The sequence below is a fragment of the Heloderma suspectum genome, chromosome 1, assembly GCF_057233095.1.
Source record: "Heloderma suspectum isolate Gila_16-S chromosome 1, 16-S_ref, whole genome shotgun sequence".
NCBI classification, from domain to species: Eukaryota; Metazoa; Chordata; class Lepidosauria; order Squamata; family Helodermatidae; genus Heloderma; species Heloderma suspectum.
Window position 1 is genome coordinate 244,321,979 of NC_139458.1, and position 17,333 is coordinate 244,339,311.

The 17,333-nt window shown below is 46.6% G+C and overlaps 1 long non-coding RNA gene across 1 annotated transcript in view; it reads right to left on the reverse strand.

Annotated features, from left to right (window-relative positions):
• Positions 1-354: 354 nt before the first annotated feature.
• LOC146358895 (uncharacterized) overlaps positions 355-17,333 on the reverse strand; it is a 50,940-nt gene continuing 33,961 nt past the window's right edge. The window contains exons 2-4 of the long non-coding RNA XR_014786130.1: positions 6,040-6,181; positions 5,097-5,292; positions 355-2,224 (exon numbers count right to left, since the gene is read on the reverse strand). This is a non-coding gene — a long non-coding RNA (uncharacterized LOC146358895). The remainder of the gene's footprint in view (positions 2,225-5,096; positions 5,293-6,039; positions 6,182-17,333) is intronic.

The following is a 17,333-nucleotide window of genomic DNA, read 5'->3' on the forward strand; positions in this document are numbered from 1 at the left end:
CAGAAATGTACCCTGTATTTTGATCCTAATGTTGGCTGTGCTGGCAAGTATATGTTTAGGACAGGGTGTGCCAACTATTGCACCAGCACAATGATACCATGGTAATGTCTACGTCAGTGTGGGGAGATAGATATATATATATAGATATATATATAACAGCTGGTATCAAAGATGTAGAATGCATCTTCCTTTATTTGTGTGTTTCATAGTCATTAAATGTTTATATGCTAGGAACAGTAAACTATGGATATTCCTTCTAGTGGATGTCATATTAGTGGGATGTCCTAATGATTCCACAGTACATTTAGACATCAAGAGAATATCTCCCAAAGAACAACGCTGCTCTTCTAAATTCAAGAAAATGAACATTTATAAAATTTCTATGTAAAATATTTTTTGCTGTTCTTACAGAATATTTTTTAAATGTGAAAGCATGGTAGCATTAAAAATCAGAATATTTCAAAGATCTGACCAGACTAAATCTAATGTTTTCAATAGGTTGAATTTCTTGTTTTAATATTTTAGTTTAAGTAACCAAGAAGACAAACAGTTTTCAGATGCTAAATGAAATGTATTGCTGGGTGTTTTTGATTCTTTGTTTGCTTTTGCTAACCAAATATTTGGTTTTAAAAGCAGGAACGAATTTTAAATATTTCAGTATTTTTTAGAATATTTGCCTCCCTCCCCCAAAGTACCTCCAATTATGCAACCATCCTTTATTTAAAAATAAACAAAGTCTTTAAAGATTTTTCTTTAAAGTCTTACTGCCAAAGCAGGAAACCAGCTAGGGTTGGTTGGAGCATTACACAACAAAGGCATGCAAAGAGTTCTGAAAGGGATCAGGACAATTACAAAGAAGCTAAATAAAGCACTCATTGCAGAAGATGAATAGCATTTTTATGTGATATGAAGTAGGGAAGGGCTGTAGCTTAGTGGCACAGCATATGCTTTTCATGCAGATGGGCCTAGCTTCACTTCCTGGCATCTCTTCCTTCCTTCCTTCCTTCCTTCCTTCCTTCCTTCCTTCCTTCCTTCCTCTTTATTATGGTCGTTCAGACCCGTTCAAGTTAAAATATACAGACAAGGACACAAATATCAAGACAAAAGCTACAATTTCTTCAACTTAACTAATACAGTCAAACAACTTGGCTCTTGTTCTCATGGCGATTAGAAAGAAATTAGCCACCTGTTCAGCGACATGTGGGATCTTATCCGAGAGACTGTTAATTACCAATCTTTCATCTGGATGGCCTGGGAAGTTGGTCAGAACAGAGGATAAATTATGTGGCATTTCATATCAGAGTAAAAATTACAATATAAAAGTAGATGTATCAACGTTTCAGGGACTCCTGCTTTGCATGAACACAATCTGTTCTGAAGATCAGAAATCTGCCCTGGACCGCTACTGTTGGTACAACATTTAGTCTTGTATGAATACTCTACGAGCTTGTATATTCCTAAGGGATTTCAAATACGGTGAGATACCATAACTGGACAGAATTCCGTGGGCCACTGGAGAACAAGTTCTGTTAGCCAGAGAGTACTGATCCTGTCTTTCAATATCATATAATCTCTGGATCAGAAGTTTGGAGGCTTGTTGTTGCTCAAGCATTAGAAGGGATTCAAACAAAACAACAATTGAGCTAATTTTATGTAAAATTATATGGAACTGTTTACTAGAATGTGAGTCTGCTAGCATAGAATATATAACGCTTGATGCTGATGAAGAAAAATGCAGACGAAACCAAAATTTTAGTGCCTAGGTCCACATCCTGGTTTCTCCTAGCTCGTCTTCACTGAAGCCCTGGTTCCTGCCTGGGAAGCCCAGTCTCCCCAACTGTCTGGTGTTGCTGGAGGCACTCCTTAAGTTAGGTTGGGCCAGAACCACATAGGGTTTTAAAGGTCAAAACCAACACCTTGAATTTGGCCCAGAAAGCAACTGGTAACCAGTGCAACTCCTTCAGTACCGGAGTGATGTGATCACGCTGGTGGCTGCCTTTAATCAGGTGAGCTGCCATGTTCTGTACCAGCTGCAGCTTCCAACTGTCTTCAAGGATAACCCCACGTAGAGCGCATTACAGTAGTCTAGACGAGAGGAGACCAGGGCATGTACTACCGATGGGAGCAGATGATTGGGAAGGTAGGGGCGCAGTTGCCATATCAGATGAAGTTGGTACAGCGCTGTCCGGCTCACAGCTGACACCTGAACCTCCATGTAGTTTCCCTATAATGGATAAAAGGCTTATTGGCAGGTAATTTGCTGGAACCTTGGGTCTCCCTTTTTTAAAATAGGAACTGTTATTGCCTTAGCCCATGCTTTGGGGAACCTCCTAGACTGATTAATGCGAGTAAAAAGTGTTGCCAAAGGAGAGGCCCGCCACTCTAGGAATCTGGGCCTGGATATTTCCCCACTTTAAGTTGTCTGATAAGATTTTTGATTTCATTTGTGCTCCCTGGAGGCAAATCAGGGGCATCTAAAGATGAATAGTTTGTAAGATCACATAAGGAAAGTGAGGGATCATAGAAAATGCTATAAAAATAGGCTTCCTATACCTGGACTGGAATTAAACAGTCGAATGAGCCTGTCCTGCTTCTGAGAGCACCTGTAACTAGGGTCCAAAAGAGCTTATTTTTATTTGTTAGTGAAGCATTTATCAATAGTTGCCATTTTTCCCTTTGTGCCACCTTTTTCTTTTTAGCAATAACACGTATATTTCTTTTTAAACTCGTAATACTCAGTGGGGAGACTGTTTAATTTATTATTACATATAAAACAGTAAAGGGAATGAATATGAATCTGATTTTTCAGATGTTGACATTCTCTGTCCTACTAAGGTTTTAATCTTTCTTTCCTGTTTAGCTGTAATGGTCTGTTGTTCCAGGGCCATTTGAATTATTTGAATGAGGTTGGCATAAGAATGTAAGGCATCATCAATATGTTCAGTGCTGGTTATCTGTTCACTTAAGGTGTTACAAGTAAGACAATTAAGAATTTCTTTAGTCTTTTTGTCTATGATTTTTGTCCATCTTGTTTATGGCAGTAAAAACTGTCTGCAGCTAAAACAGGGAGAGAGGGAAGGGGCTGGGATTTAAAAAAAAAATAGTTCATTCTTGTAATTAATGGGAGATGATCATTATCTATATAATTTCCTACAAAAAAGTCAGAAATGCAGCATTTCAACTGGGATAAGAATGCAGTCAATGACACTGCTACTTCTTACAGAGGTGAATGTATATTCACTGAGACTATCGAAAAGATCCACTAAGGATGATTTTATCAGTACAAATTAGGGATGTTGGAGAAATCCGCCACCGACTCCAGTGAGGCTGGATTCTTTGGAATCTGGCCCCCTGGAGTCCATGACGGAACAGACTACCCCCCCACTGCCACCCTCTGAAATCCCCCCGGGACGGACCTACCTGGTGGCAGCTGCGGCTGCGGTGGTTGAGGCAGCGGTTGCGGCAGCTCTGGCTCGTCTTCCGGCTGCTGCCAGGCTGCTGAGGCTGTAAATGGCAGCCGTTGTAGCAGCCGCCATTTGCATGCCTGCATTAGGCCGTGATAGTCTACATAAATACTTACGTATCCTATCATGGCAAAGAGCAGGGGTGCAAATGGTGGCTGCTACGTCATTTGCGCCCCTGCTCTTCGCCATGATAGGCTACGTAAGTATTTACGAAGCCTATCACAGCCTAATGCAGGCACACAAATGGCATAGCAGCCGCCATTTGCGTCCCTGCCTTTTGCCCTGATAGGCTACTTACTTATGTAGCCTATCATGGCCTAAAGCAAGGACGCAAATGGCGGCCACTACAACGGATGCCACTTGCGGCCACAGCAACCTGGCAGCGGCCGGAAGTCTGGCTGCAGCTGGCCCTGGCTGGTGGCTCTGTGGCCTTGCTGCGGAGCGGAGCTGGCTGGGGAGGATTCTGGGGCGAGGGACGGATTGCCTCCCCCCCACCGCAGATACCTCGGAACGGAACCAGGTAAGGGATTCGTACATCCCTAGTACAAATAGAGAATTTGACTAAGGAACTCTAGGGATGTACGAAAGTTCCGCCACGGATCTCGGGGAGGCCGAATGCCAGCGCATTCAGCCCCCCGAAATCGGTGGCGGAACGGCCCCCCGCCCCCTTGCCCCCCCCCGGGACGGGACTTACCTTAGGTGGATCTTCCTGGTGGCAACGGCTCCGGCGACGGCTCCAGCAGCAGGGCGGCGGCCGGTTTTCCGACCGGCTGCCACCGCCGCCATTTCAAGGTAAAAAACAAAACAAAACAAAAAAACGTGATAGGCTACGTAAAGATTTACGTAGCCTATCACGGCTAGATTTTAAAAAACACTGTGATAGGCTACGTAAATGTTTATGTAGCCTATCACAGCTGATTAAAACGAACAAAAAAACCCCGCGCGTATGCAAATGGCGGCGCCCATGGGCGCCGCCATTTGCATTCCTTATTTTGGCACGTCTTAGTCTACGTAAACGTTTACGTAGACTAAGACGGCGAAAATAAGGGGAATGCAAATAGCGTAGACGCTACGCTATTTGTGTTCCCCTTATTTTCGCTGTCTTAGTCTATGTAAATGTTTACGTAGACTAAGACGTGCCAAAATAAGGAACGCAAATGGCGGCGCCCTTGGGCACCGCCATTTGCATACGCGCGTGTTTTTTTTCCCTAAAAAATCAGGTGTGATAGGCTACGTAAACATTTACGTAGCCTATCATGGCTGACTGCAGGGATGCAAATGGCGGTGGCTACGGCCGCCGCCATTTGCGTCCCTGCTAGCCAGTGGCCGGATGTCCGGCTGCTGGCGGAGCCGGCTGGCAGCTCCGCAGAATCCCTGCGGAGCGGAGCTGGCTGGCCAGGATTCTGGGGGGGAGGAATGGAGCACCTCCCACCCGGCCAGGATTCCGGGGGGAGGGATGGAACGCCTCCCCTCCAGCATCAGCATAATCCGTGGAAAGGTAGGTACCTTTCGTACATACCTAAGGAAATCCCAGCCTGGTTTATGTGGTGATCTTTAGAGGACCTCAATGGAGTCATTAAAATTAGAACACTTAGAGTTTGTCAAAGATAGGGATGTACGGAAGTCACTTACCTTTCTGCGGATTATGTTCATGGTGGGGGAGGGAGGCGTTCCATCCCTCCCCCCGGAATCCTCAACGGGGGGGGGCGATCCAGTCCTACCCCCCGGAATCCTCGACGGCCGGCTGTTCTCTGCGGTGGCTCCGCGGAGCAGCTGGCCAGGCCCAGGCCAGGGCCGTCCGCAGCTGGATTTCTGGCCGAGGAGGGCTCTGGGTAAAAAAAACACAAAAAACGCGTACACAAAATATTTACGTAGGCTAGAACGGCGAAAAATACAGGAACGCAAATGGCGCCCACTACACTATTTGCGTTCCCCTTTTTTTCGCCGTTTTATCTTATGTAAATATTTACATAAGATAAATTGGCGAAAAATAGGGAACGCAAATGGCGGCCACTGTAGCCACCGCCATTTGCGTATGCTGGGGGTTTTTTTGGAGGGGGTAGCCGTGATAGGCTACCTAAATTCTTACATAGCCTGTCACAGCTGCAAGGATGGCAATGGCGGTGGCAGCAGCCCGGCCGTGGCCGGCCAGGGGACCAGCCGCCGCTGGAACCGCCGCCACCGCTGCCAAATCTGCCGCATCCACCCCAGGTAAGTGCCTTCCCAGGGGGATTCCGTGGGGGAGTGGGGGTGGCAGGAGGCCGTTCCACCACGGATTTCGGGGGGCCGGATTCTAATGAATCTGCCCTCACTGCAATCCATGGCAGAATTCTCTGCCATCCCTATTTAAGAGCAGTAAAACAGCACAGTGCTTGAGTGTGAACTGAGCTCACACATTTGATGAAGCACCGCAAAGGGGAAAATGGGTGAGTGTGGATAATCACGTTTTAATGCGAATGCGTTTAACCCGACAGGACACCGAATTCATTGTGATGACGGGCACTATGTAGATTGGTCCATAGTCACTATTAGCTGAGCTAGCTAAATTGAACTTCCATGTTCAGAAGTAGTATACCTCTGAAAAGCAGTGGAAGGGCTCTTGCTTGCATGTTCTGCTTATAAGCGTCGCAGAAGCATTGGCTCATCCTCTGCAACTGTAAGGGACAGCATGCTGGATTAGATGGATCCTTGGTCTGTTCCAGGAGGGCTCTTCTCATCTTCGTATAAGAAAAAAGTATTAGGACCTTGAGATTTATCAGTGATGGTGATAGCAGTTTGAGGACGCATCATCTTTTCCTTTTAGGCCTGAAGCAGTCCAACACAATTTCCTTGCTTGTGGCAATAACTGTATCTTTGCATCTTGAAACACATGCTCTTCATTATTTTAATAGTTTTACTCTGCATTTTTATTTTTTCCAGGTGCTGTATTATCTGTCAAATCCAGTCCTTTTACCATATACCCTGTTGCTGTGACAGAAAAATCTACCATAATCTTTACTGCTATATTGGGTTCTGTTAGCCTCTGTACTTGTTTGGGAATCTGTTCTTATCTGCTGGTTCAAGAAAAGCAAAAGGAACAGTAAGCTCTAAAATTAACATGAGGCTTGTACCCAGAAAATTTGTTTTTCTGGTATTTACAGAAAAGCAGATATTTTACAGTGCAATTGCCAATAGTTGGTGGTAGCAGATTGCAGTCCTCCAAATCCAACAATAGACATAGAAATATTTCTTGCATTGGCATTGTAGAGATCAGCATGTGCATGTCATGGCATTCTGCACAGATTCCTGAATTGTCACACCATTGTGCCACCTCTGCTGTAACCATGGCTCAAGATTCCCAGTCAGTGAGGTAGAAGGGGAGGTGGGGCCCCTTGAAATCAATGGGAGAAGTCACTCATGTCTTAAGACTCATTGATTTCAGTGGGAGCAGGGTGCAACTAACTTAGTCTAGATCCGACCCTTAGTCCTTAAAGTGCAAAAAATAAAGGGGAGAGGGAGTTCGCAGAAAACAACTGCCTAAGATACACTGCTCAAAATGCATTTTATTTTATTTTATTTTATTTATTACATTGTTACCTGGCCCTTAGAGCTTAGGGTGGCATACACTGTGTGTCTGCCCATTTTACCCTCACAACAGACACAAAAAACTAGAAATTATCCGCTAAAATGATGACCGAAAAGAAAGACCACATCCCAAGATGTGGCCATCCTAAATAAGGATGGCCTAAATAAGGATGCCTAAATAAAGATAGAAAAATGACAAAGATGACAAAGAAAAGGCAGAAATGCTCAATTCCTACTTTGGCTCAGTCTTCTCCCAAAAGAGGGTTTATGACCCCCCTGGCAAAGGCGAAGTACAGGCTGAAGGGGCAGGATTGCAGCTTGAGATTGATAGGCATATGGTCAAGGAACACCTCATTACTTTGAATGAGTTCAAATCTCCAGGGCCAGATGAACTGCATCCTAGAATAATAAAGGAACTGGCAGAAGAACTCTCAGAGACACTGTCTATTATCTTTGAGAAGTCGTGGAGGACAGGTGAAGTGCCAGAAGGCCTCATCTGGAGTACTGTATCCAGTTCTGGGCACCACACTTTAAGAAGGATGCAGACAAACTGGAGAGGGCTCAGAGGAGGGCAACGGAGATAATCAGGGGACTGGAAACAAAGCCCTATGAGGACAGACTGAAAGAACTGGGGATGTTTAGCCTTGAGAAGAGAAGACTGAGGGGAGATATGATAGCAGTCTTCGAGTACTTGAAAGGTTGTCCCACAGAGGAAGGCCAGTATCTCTTCTCGATCATCCCAGAGTGCAGGACACGGAATAATGGGTTCAAGTGAGAGGAAGCCAGATTCTTGCTGAACATCAGTAAAAACTTTCTGTTAGAGCAGTACAACAATGGAACTAATTACCTAGGGAGGTAGTGGGCTCTCCCTCACTGGAGGCATTCAAGATGAAGGTGGACAGCCATCTGTCAGGGATGCTCTGACTTGGATTCCTGCATTGAGCAGGGGGTTGGACTCAATGGTCTTATAGGGCCCTTCGAATCCTACGATTCTATGATTCTATAAAGATTCTGATACTATGTTATTTATTACCAGCCCAAGGCATTTCAGCCAAAAAGGTCTTCTTTAGGGACTGTCTATAAGAAACAGACAATAAACTTGTTTATGAGATTTATTTTAAAAAAATGTGTGGTGTAGTGGCAAGAGTGTTGGACTAGGAGCTGGGAGATCCGAGTTCTAGTCCCCACTTGGCCATGGAAGCTCACTGGGTGACTTTGGGCCAGTCACACACTCTCAGCCCAACCCACCTCACAGGATTGTTGTTGTGAGGATAAAATGGAGAGGAGGAGGATAATGTAAGCTGCCTTGGGTTCCTTGCAAGAAGAAGAAAGGCGGGGTATAAATGCAATAAATAAAATAAATAAATAAAATGTAATAACTGAAAGCCAACTAATGAAACTGTAAACAAGTTAAACATTGCATTTAACATGTTTCATTAGGGGTGCACAAAAGTCACTTACCAGGTCTTGCAGATTGCTTCGCGGTGGGGGGGAGGCACTTCACTGCTCCCCCCGAAGTTCAGGCTGGAGGGGGAGGCTTCCCTCCTCGCCCGGCCGAAATTCAGGCTGGGGGGGAGGCTTCCCGCCTCGCCTGGCCGAAATTCAGGCTGGGGAGAAGGCGCCTCGCTTTGCCCGGCCGCGAAATAAAAAGTAAAAAAAAAATGCCCCCGTGATAGGCTACGTGACGATTTACGTAGCCTATCATGGCTAGATCTGCAAAGTCAGCTGTGATAGGCTACGTAAATCGTCACGTAGCCTATCACGGGTGACTTAAAAAAAAAAAAAGCACGTACGCAAATGGCGGCCTCCATAGGGAGCTGCCATTCATGTTCCTTATTTGCTATTTGCGTTGCCCTTATTTTCGCCGTAGTCTACGTAAAGATTTACGTAGACTACAGCGACCAAATAAGGAATGCGAATGGCGGCTCCCTATGGGGGCCGCCATTAGCCGTACGCGCTTTTTTTTTTTTTAAGTCACCCATGAGAGGCTACGTGACGATTTACGTAGCCTATCATGGCTGACTTTGCAAATCTAGCCGTGATAGGCTACGTTAATCGTCACGTAGCCTATCATGGGGGCGTTTTTTTTTTTTTAACTTTTCTTGGAATGGCGGTGGCGGCAGCCGGTCGAAAGACCGGCTGCCGCCCCTGCCCCTGTCGAAGACCTGCCGAACCGCTGCCGGGACCCGCCGCTGGGAGGGACATTCGTGAAAGGTAAGTCCCATCCCGGGGGGGGGCGGGGGGCAGGGGGGCGGAGAATTTCTCCCTGAAACTACTTTGGGGGGCCGAATACATACTCGGCCCCCCGAAGTTTCGGGGATAAATTCTCCCCTATCCCTATGTTTCATTTGTTTAATGCTTTAATACTTGGTTTTGGGTTGTTCCACTCATTGTTTTATAAATCTCATAAACATGTTTGTTGTTTCTTTTTACAGATAGCCCCTAAAGAAAGCCGTTTTGAAATGCCTTATACTAGTAATAACTAGCATATCATCAACATCTCTTGGGATGTGGTCCCTCTAAGGGGGGTGTGTGTATCCTTTTATCTTCATGACAACCCTGTGAGGTAGGTTAAGCTGAGAGAGAGTGACTTGACCACAGTCTCCCAGCAAGCTTCATGGTTGTGCAGGAATTTTAATCCAATTCTCCTTGGTTAAAGTTTATCTTGGGAGCACTGAGCTGACTAAGGCCTTCAGGTACTGTATTTTAGTTACTTAAGTGGGTTGTTGTTTGTTTGTTTGCCAACCTCTGTTGCAGTCTGAATCAGAGTCCCAAGTGGAGATCGTATTTATACTTTGCTGAAAATGTGAAGTTGAAATGACCAAACTAAATTAAATTTGTCTCGGTACTTCAAACTGAACAGTGGAACTTACATTTCAGGGGCTGAAATTTTGAAATGTATTCTGAGTGTTGAATTATTTAATTTTTTTTAATACTCTCATTATTTGTCACAACAATGCATGGAGATGTCAAAGTATGTTTTTAATGTTTTAATGCAATAATCAGACAAGCTTTGAAGGATAAGAAGGATTTGCCTGTAAAATACAGGCAAATCCACAAATACTTCATGTCCATCTATGCTGCATTGGGGAAGAGAATAAACGTATTGCTTCTGTGGGAGAAGGCGAGTCTGTTGAATACCAGCAAGACTGAATCATGTTGTAAAACACTTTTCATCCTAAAACATTTTACACCTAGTAGGTTAGAACCTTAACCTATCAGGATCAAGTCCCTGGGATGGACTATTCTAGTCCTCTATGGGTGGGCAATTTGTGGCCCTCCAGATGTTTTGGCCTACAACTCCCATCCTGACCATTGGTTATGGCTAATGGGAGTTGTAAGTAGGGATGTACGAAAGTCACTTACCTTTCGCAGATTATATTGATGGTGGTGGGGAGGCGCTCCGTCCCTCCCCCCGGAATCCTGGATGGGGGGGAAGCGCTCCGTTCCTCCCCCCCGGAATCCTAGCCGGCCGGCTGTGCTCCACAGGGATTCTGCGGAGCCGCTGGCCGGCTCCACCAGCAGCCGGACATCTGGCTTCTGGCTAGCAGGGACGCAAATGGCGGCGGCCATAAAAGTTTACGTAGCCTATCACGTCTGACTTAAAAAACAACAACAACATGCATAAAGAAAAAAAACGCGCGTACGCAAATGGCGGCGCCCATGGGCACCGCCATTTGCGTTCCTTATTTTGACACGTCTTAGTCTACGTAAACATTTACGTAGACTACGGTGAAAATAAGGGGAACGCAAATAGCATAGCGTCTACACTATTTGCGTTCCCCTTATTTTCGCCGTCTTAGTCTACGTAAATCTTTATGTGGACTAAGACGTGCCAAAATAAGGAATGCAAATGGCGGCAGCCGTGGCCGCCGCCATTTCCGTACGCGCGGTTTTGTTTTTGTTTTAAAAAAAGGTCAGACGTGATAGGCTATGTAAACTAGGGATGTCACAGAATTTTGCCATGAATCTCAGGGAGGCTGAATGCCAGTGCATTCGGCCCCCCGAAATTGGTGGCAAAATGGTCTGCCCCCCCCGGGACGGGACTTACCTTGGGCGAATCCTCCTGGCGGCGGCGGTTCGGTGGTGGTTCGGCAGCGGCGGCTGCGGCAGCTTGTCTTCCGACCGGCTGCCACCGCCGCTATTTCCAGTAAAAAAAAAATGTGATAGGCTACGTAAAGATTTACATAGCCTATCACAGCTAGATTTTTTAAAAATACCGTGATAGGCTACGTAAATGTTTACATAGCCTATCACAGCTGATTTAAAGGGAAAACAAACATGCGTACGCAAATGGTGGCGCCCATGGGCGGTGCCATTTGCGTTCCTTATTTTTTTTGACACGTCTTAGTCTACGTAAACATTTACGTAGACTAAGACGGCGAAAATAAGGGGAACGCAAATAGCGTAGATGCTACGCTATTTGCGTTCCCCTTATTTTCGCCGTAGTCTACGTAAATGTTTACGTAGACTAAGACGTGTCAAAATAAGGAACGCAAATGGCGGCGCCCATGGGCGCCGCCATTTGCATATGCGCTTTTTTTTCCCTTTTAAATCAGCTGTGATAGGCTACGTAAACATTTACGTAGCCTATCACAGCTGACTGCAGGGACGCAAACGGCGGCGGCTATGGCCGCCGCCATTTGCACACCCAGCCAGCCAGGATTCGGGGGGGGGAGGGATGGAGCGCCTCCCCCCCTGCCAGAATTTTGGGGGGGAGGGACAGAGCGCCTCCCCCCCACCAGAATTTGGGGGGGAGGGATGGAGTGCCTCCCCCCCACCTCGAATCAAATTTCGTTAAAGGTAAGTCACTTTCGTACATCCCTAACATAAACATTTATGTAGCCTATCACGGGTTTTTGTTTAAACCTAGCCATGATAGGCTACGTAAATCTTTACATAGCCTATTACGTCTTTTTTTTTTTTTAACTGGAAATGGCGGCGGTGGCAGCCGGTCGGAAGAACGGCCGCTGCAGCCGCCACTGCCGAACCGCCGCTGAACCGCTGCCGGAGCCGCCACCGGAGCCGCCGCCGCCAGGAAGAACCGCCCCAGGTAAGTCTCGTCCTGGGGGGGCGGGGGGGCAGGCCGTTCCATCACCGATTTCGGGGGGCTGAATGCGCTGGCATTCGGCCTCCCCGAGATCCGTGGCGGAATTCTCTGACATCCCTAGTTGTAAGCCAAAATATCTGGACGGCTGCAAGTTGCCCACCCTTAGTGCCTCAGCTGCCAATGATGCTTGTTATTAGCTGCAACTTGATTGGCTTCTGGGACTATTTGGCAAGCGTCTTGGAAAATTCAGGATGACTTTACATCAGGTATCCAAATAAAGGCTGAAAAAATGTAAACTGTTAAGTTCTATTTCCAAATTGCAGAACCAACCTGTAATGAGAAGATCACTCAATACATTTTAAAATTTATGCTTGCAATAACCCAGTAATAACCCAGGTGTGGTGTAATTTATATATGATAAGCTGATACCAAACTGGAGTGGTACCTCTGGAGATCTTAAAGTAGTATAGGACTCTGGCTTGGTGGTAACTGTACCATAATTAGGTTGAGAAGCAATGTGGAGCAAAACTATGCTGAGACATGGGTGTCCACAACGATTTTTCCAGGGAATATGGTGTCAAAGCTGCACGGTGGTGTGTGATGGTAATTTGTACACCTAGCACACACAGCTACAACACTGCTGTGCATTTTTCTTCTGTGTCTGCACATGCTTTGTTGCTTAGAGTCATATTCCATGACATTTAGAAGCCCATACAGAATGACAGAAAATCCTGGGAATTTGATAGCACTAATGCAGAAGAGTATTCTAGTCACGTTTCACACAACAGTCAACAGGTATCATGAATTCCAACTAGTCTTTATTTGGAGTGTGGAATATTAAAAATGTAAGAACAAGAGGGGAAAAACAGATGCACAAACACAGAACAGTAGTCTTAAGAATGTCATATCGGATATTCTATGGCATCACTGTCCTTATCATAACACTGACAACCTAATATGAGTTGCCCTAGAATAATTTCCTTCATCTTGAAAGCATTAGGGAACACTCTACCAGTGGAGTCTGTTGAGAATGTCTTTGGCAGGGGGAGGAGAAATGGTTAGACTTGATCAGGCTTTATTGTTTTCAGCCACTTTTTACATCAATATAATTCAACTTTTCCATGGCTTGTGTATTAAACAGCAGGACTGTTCTTTTGGAACTGCATTTCCGCCCCCTGGAACCACACATTTTCTTTGTCGTTGAACATTTTGTATATGTAAAAAACAAAACAAAAGTAGCCGTGTTTGTCCGTAAGAAAAAAAAATCCAAAACCTGTAGTTGGACAATACCTTTATTGGGACCAACCAAAATTCCACAGAATTTTGAAATTCCTCAAGATTTTGAGTTCTCCAGAATGCTTCATCAGGATAGTGGATACAAAAAGCAGGGGGATGGGGGGAAGAAACAAAGTTGAAAAATTTGACCAAGTGTTACAGCCATGAGGTCTGCAGTTTCAGTAGACCTAGTCTCAGAATGGAGATTAGCAGTCAGTGGTAGGGATGGAAATAGAGGGAGATTTTCTGCCACTTAAAGGGAGACTCTCAGTGCAGAGTTCCATCCTCTCCACTAAGTAATATTCGCAATTTGGCCTCAGTTAACTTTTTTACCTACTGCAACATCTACAATGTATCTCTAGCTCTGTTAATATAACGACTGTCGTGTTTCTCTGCACTTCTGCTTTATGCCACCTTGGGTACTGTATATTTTGCCAAGGGCAAGAGGCAGATTAGTTACAGCTGGTCTCTGTGTTCTCAGAAATGGAGATCAGACATTGCTTCTCCTTCCCAAAAGGGGAAGGGTAGCATACATGTTTTGCATGCAGAAGATCGCAGGTTCAAACCTCAATGTCTCCAGGTAGGCTGGAAAAACTCCTGCCTACTAGGGATGTCAGAGAATTCCGCCACGGAACTCGGTGAGGCCGAATGCCAGTGCATTCAGCCCCTGGAACTCCATGGCAGAACGGCCTGCCACCCCTCCGCCCTCCTGCAGATCCCCCCCGGGACGATACTTACCTGGGGCGGATGTTCCGGGCAGCGGTGGCTCCAGTGGCGGGTTCGGTGGTGGCGGCGGCTGGTCTTCCGACCGGCTGCTGCCGCCACCGTCATATGCAGTCTGTTTTTGTTTTTTGTTTTTCCCCATTTGTGATAGGCTACGTAAAGACTTACGTAGTCTATCACGTCTGGGTTAAAAAAAAAAACGCATACGCAAATGGTGGCGGCTATGGCCGCCACCATTTGCGTTCCTTATTTTTGGCCATCTTAGTCTACGTAAATATTTACGTAGACTAAGACGGCCAAAGAGAAGGAATGCAAATGGCGGTGGCTACACCGGCCGCCATTTGCGTTCCCTTTTTCTTTTAGGGAATTTTTTTTTTAGGGAATGCCATTTGTGTCCCCGCTTTAGCCGTGATAGGCTACGTAAATATTTATGTAGCCTATCACAGGCCGGCGTAGGGATGCAAATGACGCCATTTGCGTCCGCAGCAGCCCGGCAGTGGCTGGAGGCCCTGCTGCGAGTTGGCCTGGCCGGCAGCTCCGCAGCCTGGCCACAGAGTGGAGCTAGCCGGGCAGGATTCTGGGGGGGAGGAACGGATCACCTCCCCCCCATTGAGGATTCCGGGGGGAGGAAAGGATCACCTCCACCCACCTGCGGAACCCAGTGGAGCCAGGTAAGCAGGGTTTCGTACACCCCTATGTCCCTCGAGATGCTTTGCCAGGCCTTTACTGCAGCTGCCTTCAGCTGCTGCTTGTTTGTGGGTCTTCTGCCTTCAGTCTTGTCTTCAGTGAAAAGCATGCTCTATTGGGTTGAGATCAGGTAACTGACTTGGCCATTGAAGAACATCCCACTTCTTTGCTTTGAGAAACTCTTGGGTAGCTTTTGCTGTATGTTTTGGGTCATTATCCATCTGCAATATGAAGCAGCATCCTATCAGTTTGGCAGCATTCGGCTGAATCTGAGCAGAAAGTATAGCCCTATACACTTCAGAATTCATCTTGCTGCTTTTATCAGCAGTCAGGTTATCAATAAACACCAGTGACCTGGTTCCATTGGCAGCCATACATGCCCATGCCATAACACTGCCTCCACCATGTTTGACGGATGATGTGGTATGCTTTGGATCATGAGCTGTTCCTTTCCTTCTCCATACTTTTCTCTTCCCATCATTCTGGTTAGGAATGTCAGAGAATTCTGCCATGGATCTCGGGGAGGCCGAATGCCAGCGCATTTGGCCCCCCGAAATCGGTGGCGGAATGGTCTGCCACCCCCCTGCCACCCGCCGGGACGAGACTTACCTGGGGCGGATCTTCCTGGCGGCGGCGGCGGCAGCGGTGATTTGGCGGCGGCGGCTGAAGTGGCCGGTCTTCCGACTGGCTGCCGTTGCCGCCATTTCCAGTTTAAAAAAAAAAGAAAAGAAAGGAAAAAGACGTGATAGGCTACGTAAAGATTTACGTAGCCTATCACGGCTAGGTTTAAAAAAAAACCCGTGATAGGCTATGTAAATGTTTACGTAGCCTATCACGTCTTTTTCCTTTCTTTTCTTTTTTTAGCCTATCTGACTAAAACAACAACAACGCGCCATTTGCGTTCCCTATTTTGGCACGTCCGCTATGCTATTTGCATTCCCCTTATTTTCGCCGTCTTAGTCTACGTAAATCTTGACGTAGACTAAGATGTGCCAAAATAAGGAACGCAAATGGTGGCGGCCTTGGCCGCCGTCATTTGCATATGTGCGTTGTTGTTGTTGTTTTAGTCAGACGTGATAGGCTACGTAAACATTTACGTAGCCTTTCATGGCTGACTGCAGGGACGCAAACGGCGGCAGCTATGGCCGCCGCCATTTGCGTCCCTGCTAGCCAGCGGCCAGATGTCCGGCTGCTGGCAAAGCCGGCTGGCAGCTCCGCAGAATCCCTACGGAGCACAGCCGGCTGGCCAGGATTCCGGGGGGGGGGAGGAACGGAGCGCCTCCCCCCTGTCCAGGATTCTGGGGGGTGGGACGGAGCGCCTCCCCCCCACCATCAACATAATCCGCGAAAGATAAGTGACTTTCGTACATCCCTAATTCTGGTACAAGTTAATCTTTGTTTCATCAGTCCAAAGAATCTTATTCCAGAACTGGGCAGGCTTTTTTAGGTGTTTGCTGGCAAGGGCTAATCTGGCCTTTCTGTTCTTGAGCGTTAGCAGTGGTTTGCACCTTGTTGTGAAGCCTCTGTATTTACATTCATAAAGCCATCTCTTGACTGTAGATGTTGACAATGACATGCCTACCACTGCAAGAGCGTTCTTGACCTGGCTAGATGTTTTGAAAGGGTTCCTCTTCACCATGAGCAGAATTCTGTGGTCATCCACTTTAGTTGTCTTCTGTGGTCTTCCAGGCCTTTTGCTGTTACTGGGCTTGCCAGTTAATTCCTTCTTTTTCAGAATGTTCCAAAATGTTGTATTGGCCACTCCCACTTTTTTTTGCTATCTCTCTGGTGAGTTTATTTTGTTTCCTCAGCCTAATGATGGCCTCCTTCACTCGCATGGACACCTCTTTGGACCTCATGTTGGGGGTTCCAGTGAATAGCTACCAAATGCACATGTAACACTCAGAACCACCTCCAGGCCTTTTATCTGCTTGATTGGTCATGGGGTACCCAGGAAACAGGCCACACCTGGCCATGCAGGTGCTTGTCAGCCATTCGTTCCATTACTTATGAGCCACCAACGATGGGTGTGTGTGTATGCCACTGGCTGTACTTCCTGAATGGTTAGTGCCCCACTTTTGTCACACCCCTTGAATTACAGCTGAAAGTCCTGACTTCGCTCCCATCTGGGTGTGTTTCCTTTCAACTTCAATGTGGTGGTGTACAGAGGCCAACTGCCAGAACAGTTATCCTTGTTCCAATATTTCTGGCCCTGACTGTACGTAGCCTATCATGGCTTGGCAGCCAAGCAAATGGCAGCCGGCATAGTGGCCGCCATTTGTGGCCGAAGCAGCCCGGCCACGGCCAGAATTCCCGCTGCAGCTGGCCCTGGCTGGCGGCTCTGCGGAGTCACCGTGGAGTGGAGCTGGCTGGGGAGGATTCCGGGGGAGGGACGGAGCGCCTCCCCCCCACCGCCAGTGCCCCAGAATGGACGGGTCAGTGGGATTTGTACATCCATAGTTTTTAATTAATAAAAATGTCTTGCATCCTAGACCACCTGTCACTCTAAAGTTGCTCTGGAAAGACACACCAAAGTCATTAAGGAATAAACTTATTTCATGTCACATTTT